General features: G+C 42.2%; 1 protein-coding gene across 1 annotated transcript in view; it reads left to right on the top strand.

Annotated features, from left to right (window-relative positions):
• The window catches only part of LOC115382558 (ribonuclease inhibitor-like), a 350,185-nt gene that overhangs the window by 89,722 nt on the left and 250,560 nt on the right, over nucleotides 1-9,903 (top strand). The gene's annotated exons all lie outside the window — the stretch shown is intronic.

The following is a 9,903-nucleotide window of genomic DNA, read 5'->3' as shown; positions in this document are numbered from 1 at the left end:
CTCTTTACCCTTTTGACTCTTTGGTCCTTTTTATTTACATTCACCTTTCTTTGCTTGTCTATTCTAATTTCCTACTCTCTCTCTCCCTCTCTCTCTCTCGCTCTCTCTCGGTCTTTCTTTCAGTTACTCATTTCTCCAGTGACACAGAAACACTGCCATCTAGTGGCTATGTTTGTACACTACAGGTTTTCTTCTTTCATTACTCATCACCATAAGTCTGTCCAGATCGACCTGTGAATCATGTCAATCCCTCCTGACGGTGATTCTTCCTTCTCGGACCTCCGTCTGTCCACCGCTGTGGAAGCAGACAGTGCTGCAGCTGGGATCTCCTCCTCCTGCCTGTTAGATATAATCTCCACCCAGCTGTTAACGAAGGCCATCCCAAGTCCTCACTCTTCACTTTGAGATATTTCTGATCTGTCACGGTCTTTAAACGTGCCATTCTGTACCAATCGTATTGATCCTCTCATTAACTTTATTTTCTCATCCCTTGATTTGAATTGAAGCTGTTTGTGTAACTGCTATACAAATAAAGTTTATTGGGTTATTGTTTTATTGATAGTATAAAACAATAATATAATAATAATAATAATAATAATAATAATAATAATAATAATAATAATAATAATAATATTTGTAACAGAGGTGAAGAGTTCCATCAGTCAGTGAAGCACATTTACATGGATCGTCATGATATCGAGTCAAAGTATTTGATTAGTTAAAACATTACCTCTCAGAGATACTTTCAACAATTTGAATGCAGAAGTCAACCATGTCACACACACACACACACACACTCACACACACACACAGAGAGAGAGAGAGAGAGAGAGAGAGAGAGAGAGAGAGAGAGAGAGAGAGAGAGAGAGAGAGAGAGAGAGAGAGAGAGAGAGAGAGAGAGAGAGAGAGAGAGAGAGAGAGAGAGAGAGAGAGAGAGAGAGAGAGTATATCTTGAGTTTGAGGCTGTGAAGCTGCAGAAAGAAGAAACAGACTGGATTAAAGGTTGGTGTGCTTGTAAATGATTATATATTTCAAATTTAATATTGAGCCTAGAATAAGGTTTTATTTTGTTTCTTTGAAATGTGTAACATTATTATTTTAGCCCCAACAAATTCCAGATTATGTATTCTCTCTTCATCCAGACACTGAAAAACACAACTTGTTGAAAACGATCTGACTCCATCTCTATGGAATCGGGAAGGAATCGGGAAAATGCCACTTATCAAAAATGACTTATCCATATAAATGGATGGAAACAGAACTTTTTGAAAATGTTGCTGGGAGAGGGACACGTATACAGACTTATATTTGTTGTCAGTTGGCAATTTCAATGTCAGAGTGTGAAATCTCTTTGGAATCCAGTGACATTTTCGAAAGATCTCACTGATGTAAGGAGGAGGGAACCCTATCCCAGCTCTCTGCTGAAAGCCTCATGTTTAAGGTTAAAATAATTCAAACAATGAGACAATCACAGCCCAGCCATCTCCCTTTGCCACTGTCTTAGATCCCACCTTCTTTATTGTCCATCTCAGTCCCTCTCTGCAATATTTCCATGAAAAACTATTTCCAATTTCACTGCCATGCTGCAGTTTTCCACCAAAGCCTCCTCCACCCTCCCACCCACCTCCCTCCATGACGGTCTATTGGACATCATGTTTTTCTTCTCCATCAACATGGGTTCCTCTCGTTGACTCCAAGTCCATCCTTGCAAAAGTTGAAAGTTTTCTCCGTGTTTGTTTCTATCCAGACATGTCGACGAACTCCTCCAATGACTCTGTTCAACCTGCCCACTGCTCCTCTCTGGAGGAGTGCCTTCTGTGCTTCTTCTCCGAACAAAGTTCGAGCTACTTCACCATGTCTGCGCTGGTCACCATGCTCCTCCGCTCCCCTCTCTGTATCTACATCCTCTACCACGCTGCCAGAGAGTGCAGGAAAAAGCCCCCGCCTTCCTCCTCCTCCTCCTCCTCCTCTGCTTCGTCGACCAGCCTCTTGGACGTCTTCACCTACCACATGGCCATCATGGAGCTGATTGGTGGCTTTGGGTATTTGTTCTACTGCGCTGCCATCTACAGTGGAGATTTGAAGTTTTTCCTTGTGGGGGAGTTTCTTCTTATTTTCACTTGGCACGGAGAGACGTTCTTCCACGTCCTCACCTGTGTGGAGCGCCACCTGGCCGTGGTCCATCCCGTCGCCTACCTGAGGCTGAGGGGTGAGCGGATGGTCCGGATCGGGATCGCCACCATCAGCTGTGTGTGGCTCCTCAGTGCAGCAGGGATGGCTTTCACCTTAGATGAATCGGTTCGCGTTGAAGCCATCTCCCTCCTGATCCCAGCGTTGATCGCCATCTCCTTCTGCTGCGTCTCGGTTCTCTGTGTCCTGATTCGTCCAGGACCGGGACAGCGGGGCGGGACCAAGGCCGGCGTGGACCAATCCAAGAGGAGGGCGTTCTACACTGTGGTCACCATACTGGGGGCGCTGCTGCTGAGGGTGGTTTGGGCTATAGTCTGGATCGTGTGGAGTATCTACGAGGATCTCAACTTGTGTTTCATGATGACGTGTGAAATGTGGCTGAATATCCCGAGCAGTCTGGTCTTACCTCTGCTGTTCCTGCACAAGGAGAGAAGGTTGCAGCGCAGTAAGACAGGCAGCGGATGAAGGATTGAAACTATGCATTACTTAATACTTACTTACTTATGTAATTAATCCAAGAAAAACCTAATCTGAAGTAGACCTGGGAAGAATAGTTTTTCAAATCCACAAACATTTTCATGGATGGATGGATAGATTGAGTGATGGATGGTTCGATGGATGGATGGAGGGATGGATTGATGGATGAATGGATGGATGGATGGATGGATGGATGGATGGATGGATGGATGGAAGGATGGATGGGTGGATGGATGGATGGAAGGATGGATGGATGGAGGGATGGATGGAAGGATGGATGATGATTGGTGGTGTGGATGAAGGGATGGATGCATAGATGGATGGATGGAGGGATGTATTGATGGATCCATGGATGGAGGGATGGATGGAGGGATGGATGGAAGGATAAAGAGATGGATGGATGAAGGGATGGATGGAGGGACAGATGGATGGATGAATGGTGGTATGGATGAAGGGATGGATGCATAGATGGATGGATGGAGGGATGGATGGAAGGATAGAGAGATGGATGGATGGATGGATGGATGGATGGATGGACGGACAGATGGATGGATGAATGGTGGTATGGATGAAGGGATGTATGCATAGATGGATGGATGGAGGTATGTATTGTTGGATGTATGGATGGGTAGATGGAGGGATGGATGGAGGGATGGATGGATGATAGATGGATGGATGGAGGGATGGATGGATAATAGATGGATGATGGAGAGATGGATGGAGGGATGATAGATGGATGGATGGATGGAGGGATGATAGATGGATGGATGGATGGAGGGATGGAGGGATGATAGATGGATGGATGGATGGAGGGATGATAGATGGATGGATGGATGGAGGGATGGAGGGATGATAGATGGATGGATGGATGGAGGGATGATAGATGGATGGATGGATGGATGGATGGAGGGATGATAGATGGATGGATGGGTTCGACAACAAAAATAAAATTGATCATCACAGCTCTAGATATCAGCGGTGGTCCCACTTGTCCCATATATACATGTTTGATAGATGCGTAGTTTGTTAATATTAATCACATACACAGACAAATAACAACAAAAAAGTACGACTTTTGATCTTGATGTAACTTCTGTACTTTGAGAAGTAATGAGAATCAGTTCATGAAAATATTTCAAGCATTGTATTTGTGAATTTCATAGGAACTTTGTTGTATGTAATGTCTCCTCATTGTGAACACGACACCTCATTAATCACACCTGAAGAAAGTGATTCTGATACGCAACAGTGGAAACTCGAAGAATGAGAATTCAGAGAAGCCCAGTGTTGTTAATGCCTGCCAGCAGTCAAAACCTACAGCAGCCTCACTAAAACATGGGAAAATCTTATTAATAAGCCTGTTTCCTATTAAGACTGAATACACATCTGTCGCTGTTTCTATAAAAATGTAATCGTATCTGAGTAAATGTTTGTCTTGAGATGGATAAATGTGCCTGATTTCAGTTTATAGACTGAAACAGTTGGATTCTTACTGAATAACTTAATAAAACATTTTAAAGTTTGCAGTTCAAATAAATAAGGCTAATGTCCCTTTTATTGTGTTTTTGTGTGTGTCAGACTTAACTTTATCAAGTCGGGTTGATCGGGTATCGGGTTTTAACCTCCGTCTCCACGGCAACGAGGTGGAAATTTGACTAGGTGAAAGAAAGCATGTAAAAAGACCGGGAAAACTGACTTGATTGTAACAACATGCAAAACGCACACACACGCACGCACGCACACACACACACACACACACACACACACACACACACAGACGATGCCTTTAAAACTCCACTTCCTGTTCAGTATTTCAGACAGACTCAGAGCTGAAGAGGTGAGTTTTTTCAATGCTTATTTCATAATTTCAATGAGTCAAACTCCATAAACAGACTTTTTCTAGATATTTTTTCCAAAATAGCTACACAATCCATTAACAAATAGCTACACTTAGCTTAGCAAATTTTCATTCCTCAATATAAAAATTCAAGAAGCTTAAATCCACTCCTTATACACTTGAAAGTGTCAGCCTGATTGCAACAGATTATATTTATCTATACTGGACTCGAAACACTGAAAAAGCTCAAGTAAAGTGTGAAACCTTTCAGAGTGTGTTTAGAAGAAGTTTCCACCACTTGGTGTTGGATTAAGACCAATATGTGCAAATTATTGATGGAAAAAATTGATTAAAATTACACATTTCAGTAAATAAAATAACTTCCTTGGCAGCGGAAAAGGACAACAGGGGCTCCTTTCCATACATCTTGAATTGTAAAGCTGATGCAGATCCTGAGAAATGGCTTGAGCATTCCTCCTGAATATATTTCTCCATCTGTATGCTGTGTTTCACTCTCTTTACTTTGATTTGAATGCTCTAGTTGACGATGTTCAGCTCGACTGTTGATGAAAATTTTAAAGGAGCCCTATCATGAAAAATTGACTTTTATCATCTTTTAACATTGTTAGTGTGTGATTACTTCATAAAAACTTGAGTTCAGTTGCTCGTTCTCTCCATTCATGTGTATTTGAGCAATCTACATAAATGTTCAGTCCAAGCTCGAGCTCACATCAAATGACTGACTGACCACTGATCTGCATAGATAAGTGGCACCAATTATGAAGCGTTAAATACATGTGGGCAGCATGGTAGCATAGACCATTATGCACTAGAGCCACACGATGGCGGTTTTTAGGTGCCATCAGAGCAGGTCTATGTATTGTAAATCTATGGTTGTCATGAACATGCCGGTATGCAGGTTCAAGGGTGACGTGACAACATGAGAGTTTGGCTCAGTGAAAGTCAAAGTTCCAGTCATTCCTAATATGAGATCTGGGGATTTTAGCATGGACACAGATCTTTGTTGCCTGGTGCAGCAGTGTAAAGCTAACCGCGTTAATTTCATGCTGAGAAGTATCAACATTGGCAGCTGGTTCCAAGTGTAGCAGGTTTTCTCTCTGGACAAAGGTTAGTGCACACTTTACTGATAGTGAGCACTTGCAGGAAAAAATGGGGGGGGGGGGTTATTGAGTTTAATGCCACTGATGTAAGTGAAGCGTTTTTCAAAATAAAATTCAATGCAGACTAACAGAAAATTCTGAACCACCACAACATTGGAGGGTTGGTTGTATTGTTATGGCTGATGTATGAACTTAATCCAGTGCTTTTTCTGTCTTTCAGATATGTCTGGAAACTCCTCCGCCAATGACTCCCTCCCCCATCTTCAGCTGTCCTCCACCGGTTCCTCGTACTGCCTCCTGTCACCGCCGACCTCCATCATCTTCATCTCCTCCATGATCAGCTACGCTCTTCTCCTCCTCCCCCTCTGCATCTATATCCTTCACCGCGGCCTCCAGCAGTGGAGGCGGAGCCTCTCGACGTCCTCTGCAGCAGCTATGTCCTACTCGGACTGCTTCACCTACCACGTGGTCGTCATGGAGATGGTCGGCGTCGTGCGCTGTATCCTCAGCTGCTACGCCGTCTTCTCCAGGGATTGTCACCTGCTGGATGTTGGAGATTTCCTCCTGGTGTACACCTGGTATGGAGAGATGTTCTTCCATGTTCTCACCTGTGTGGAGCGCTACCTGGCCGTGGTCCATCCCATCACCTATCTGAGACTGCGGGGCGAGCGGGGGCTCCGGATCAGGACGGTCCCTATAGCTGGCGTGTGGTTGCTCTGTTTTCTGGTGACAGGGTTAGCAGGAACAGGACCCTGGTGGTTCATTCTCAATTTTGGTCTTTTAGCCCTATTTCTGCTTGTCATCTCCTTCTGCAGCCTCTCGGTTCTCCGTCTCCTGATCCGTCCAGGTCCAGGAGAAGGGGCTCGGAATCAGGAGAGGGTTGACCAATTGAAGCAGAAGGCCTTTCACACTATTGTAGCCATACTGGGAGTGCTGGTGCTGAGATTTCTGAGTAATCTGGTTTGGTCTCTTCTGTTTTTATACGGTCAAGGGGAGTGTGTGCTGAAGGTCTGTGAATCCTGGTTCAATATGCCCAGCAGTCTGGTGTTACCGCTGCTCTTCCTGCACAGGGAGGCAAAGCTGCTGTGATTTGACTGAAAGTTACACCCTGTATCACAGCCTTGGTTCGTTCACAGATTGTTGGATTTATCTTCACGTCTTCACCCATCCACCCTCCAACTATTGGCACAGACAAATCAAGACATTCATACAATAGAATAATACAACAAACAGGTCCATACAAACCTCTATAGATGCACACAACTTCATGAATGGGCAGGTATACTAAAACAAAAAGAAATGTTTGGGAAATATAGAATGTAGAAGCTAAGCCTAACTTGAAGTCACTGAAGTGCTTCTGCCTGATTTTTGGCTAACACGCTGACACCCTTTACAGCCTGAATGATGTTACTGAGGTGATCGTTTGCTGATATGAGATATGTCCATTTATTTTCCATCAAACAAACTCCAAACCAAGCACACGTAACAGCCCGACTTCCGTGAAAACTGCGGCAGCAGTTTTCAAAACTGTTTTTCCTTCCTTGCCAGGCAATGATTCAACACCTTGCTCTAATCGGATCCTACATATACATTTCCCAGCTCAACACCGAGTGTAGCCTAGTATGTCTACCAACTGCATCCTCGAAATATGAAGGATCAGTGCGGAAAGAAGGAATTTCTAACTAAATAATTTTGAACTGTTTTGTGTCATGGTTCATGTTTCGTCCTGTCCGTGTTTTTATTGTTTCTGACATCATTTATTGTTTCAGGCTCTGCTCCTCCCTCTCCTCATGTCTGATTGCTGTTCCTGGTGTTGTTCACCTGTGCCTGATTGTGTGGTTTTAGTCACCTGGTGTTCTGGGCTTATAAGACGCTCTCAGTCTGCGATAGCGGTTCCAACCATCTAATTCGAATTTTCAAAAGTAAGTGAAAATAAACATTAATGGAAATGCTAGAAATATACAGAAAAGTTTTTATGCTTGGAGGGGGTGGATTTGTCTGGTGACGATGATAAAGTAAGATATGTTTGAATGGAAGGAGAAACACAATATTTCCCTGGAGTTAATTAAATAAGCAAACATTAATGCATGAGTGTTTTGTTTGTTTTATGGCAGAAAGAGACGCTCTGTGATGACGTTGTCTCTCGGTGTATTTTCCTCTCAGTAACTGTACAATAATAATGAATGAAATTAGGCATAAAGTTGCATTTTCACAAAATTTGCTCAAAAATTTTGAGACAGTCAGATGGAAGCCTGACAAATATTCTGGTTGTTGGTGTTGGAAAAATCCACTTATTGTCATTGCTTCATGCTGACACTTACTGATTTATCCTGTCTGGAATATTTAACCCTTGAGGGTCCAGGAATAAAGGCATAGCATGCCAATGATCTATTATGCATATAGTGGAAAATTATTGCAAACTTGTGTAACCAGAAAACAACGTGTGTTATCGGTTGTATCCACCCACCGATATTCTAATAAAGAAGCTTGGGGATGAGCAGGTCTTCGCAGTTGAAGGAAGCTGCCCTGTGGAGTCAGCTGTGTCTCGACGCGCGAGTAAAACTGATATCTAGTGATGGAGAGATGAAGCTTCATGAACCACTGTCTTAATTTTCTGAAGCAACTAGCTGTTGCTATCTGTTCAAGAAATGTTTGAAAGCACACTTCATTGCCAGTACTTCAGCCTCAATCTTACAGCCAAGAGTGCCATCTAGAGGCTTCAGAAAATAAAGACAGTGGTTCATGAAGCTTGATCTCTCCATCACCACTGATATCTGTCTCTGTCTGGTTCCCTTTGCTGGTGTGTTCTCTTGTCTGCCTATTTCAGGGTTGCAGCTGGGCTCAAACTTGACAATTGGATCGTCTTGTCTTCTGTCACGTGTCCATGTATGTGTTGCGTTCCATGTTCATGCTCTGCTCCTCTGCTGTGGCAGCCCTGTGAATTGTGTTTTTGGATTTAACTCCACAGTGGACTCCTCTTCGATTGATTTGGGATTTTTGGAGTGTTTTTTGGTTTCTTCATGGACAATAAACGGTTTTACTCAGTTCTTCAGGTGTGCCTGGCTTATTGGGACCTACTCCCACCACCTTCCTCCCTTAAAGCTTTAGCTGTTTAAGCTGTTTCAGCCATTATATAATATTTATTAATTTGTTTATTTATTTTAGCTATTGCAGGTGCTGAAGTTCAGCTTCATTGTTTGAGTAGTTTCCCTTATTAAACCTGTTTCAGGCAGTTTTGTAATGTTTAGCCATTTGAGAAGTTTCATCAAATTTAGCTATTTTAAGTATTTTAAATAACTTTGTGGTAATATTTTACCAAGAAAAAACTCAATGTAAAGCTACACACAGTTCTGAATCAGTGCATTTACCTGCAATAAATACAATGATGAGAAACCAAACCAAACACTGCCAATTTAATTGAAACTGAATGCATCATGTAAACAAGTAAGCTTTTCTCTGAGTGCCGATTTGCATGAGATTCATTCTGAAATGGCAGCGCTGTGATTGTTTTGCATGTTTAAGCACAGAGAGCAAATTAGGTTCAAATGTCGAGAAAAATTTGAATGCAGAAACTGAACGTGAAGAAAGAAATCAAAAGTTAATGGTCTAATATGCAAATGCGCCATCATCTGTTGATTTTTTTCTTGACCTATCTAAAACAATTAAAAAGTAAAGATATATTGTGATCATGCTTGAAGCAGATCTGTTTGGATAGAATCTCTCCACCACTCAGAAATGAACAAAATAACAGCTGCAGCATCTCTGTTGCAACGCTTGATCTTAGTTTTGAGTAGGGATGTGCGATACCACTTTTTTTCAGACCGATACCAAGTACGAGTACTTCATCTTCAGTACTCACCGATACCGATACTTGCATACCGATACTTTATATACATAAAATTTAAAATAATGCAATGAGATTATTTTTGAAAATGAATTTTATTTCCAATAAAAAGGCAGCCCAGCCACTATGTTTAAGTCCAAAATAATAGTCTGAAAAATAAAACAAGCAACTCTGAGTTTGCACTTATTTAAATGAAATTAAGTGCAAGATAAAACAATTTCTCTGAGTTTTACACTTTACATAAACTAAGGTTTTTAAATGTACTAATTTGAATGATTTTTTTATGAACCCAAAGTCAAAGATAGAACAACCCCCGGGTTTAAAGAGTTGCTCGTGTTCTCTGTGCTGCTCTCGGATCTCTGCTCTTCAGTTTCTCGGTCTTCTGCAGAGTTTGCCGTCGAGTTGCTGCAGGAGTTTTCTTTTTTCCAGCACAA

The sequence above is a fragment of the Salarias fasciatus genome, chromosome 3, assembly GCF_902148845.1.
Source record: "Salarias fasciatus chromosome 3, fSalaFa1.1, whole genome shotgun sequence".
Taxonomy (NCBI): Eukaryota; Metazoa; Chordata; class Actinopteri; order Blenniiformes; family Blenniidae; genus Salarias; species Salarias fasciatus.
This window is presented reverse-complemented; position numbering and strand designations above follow the sequence as displayed.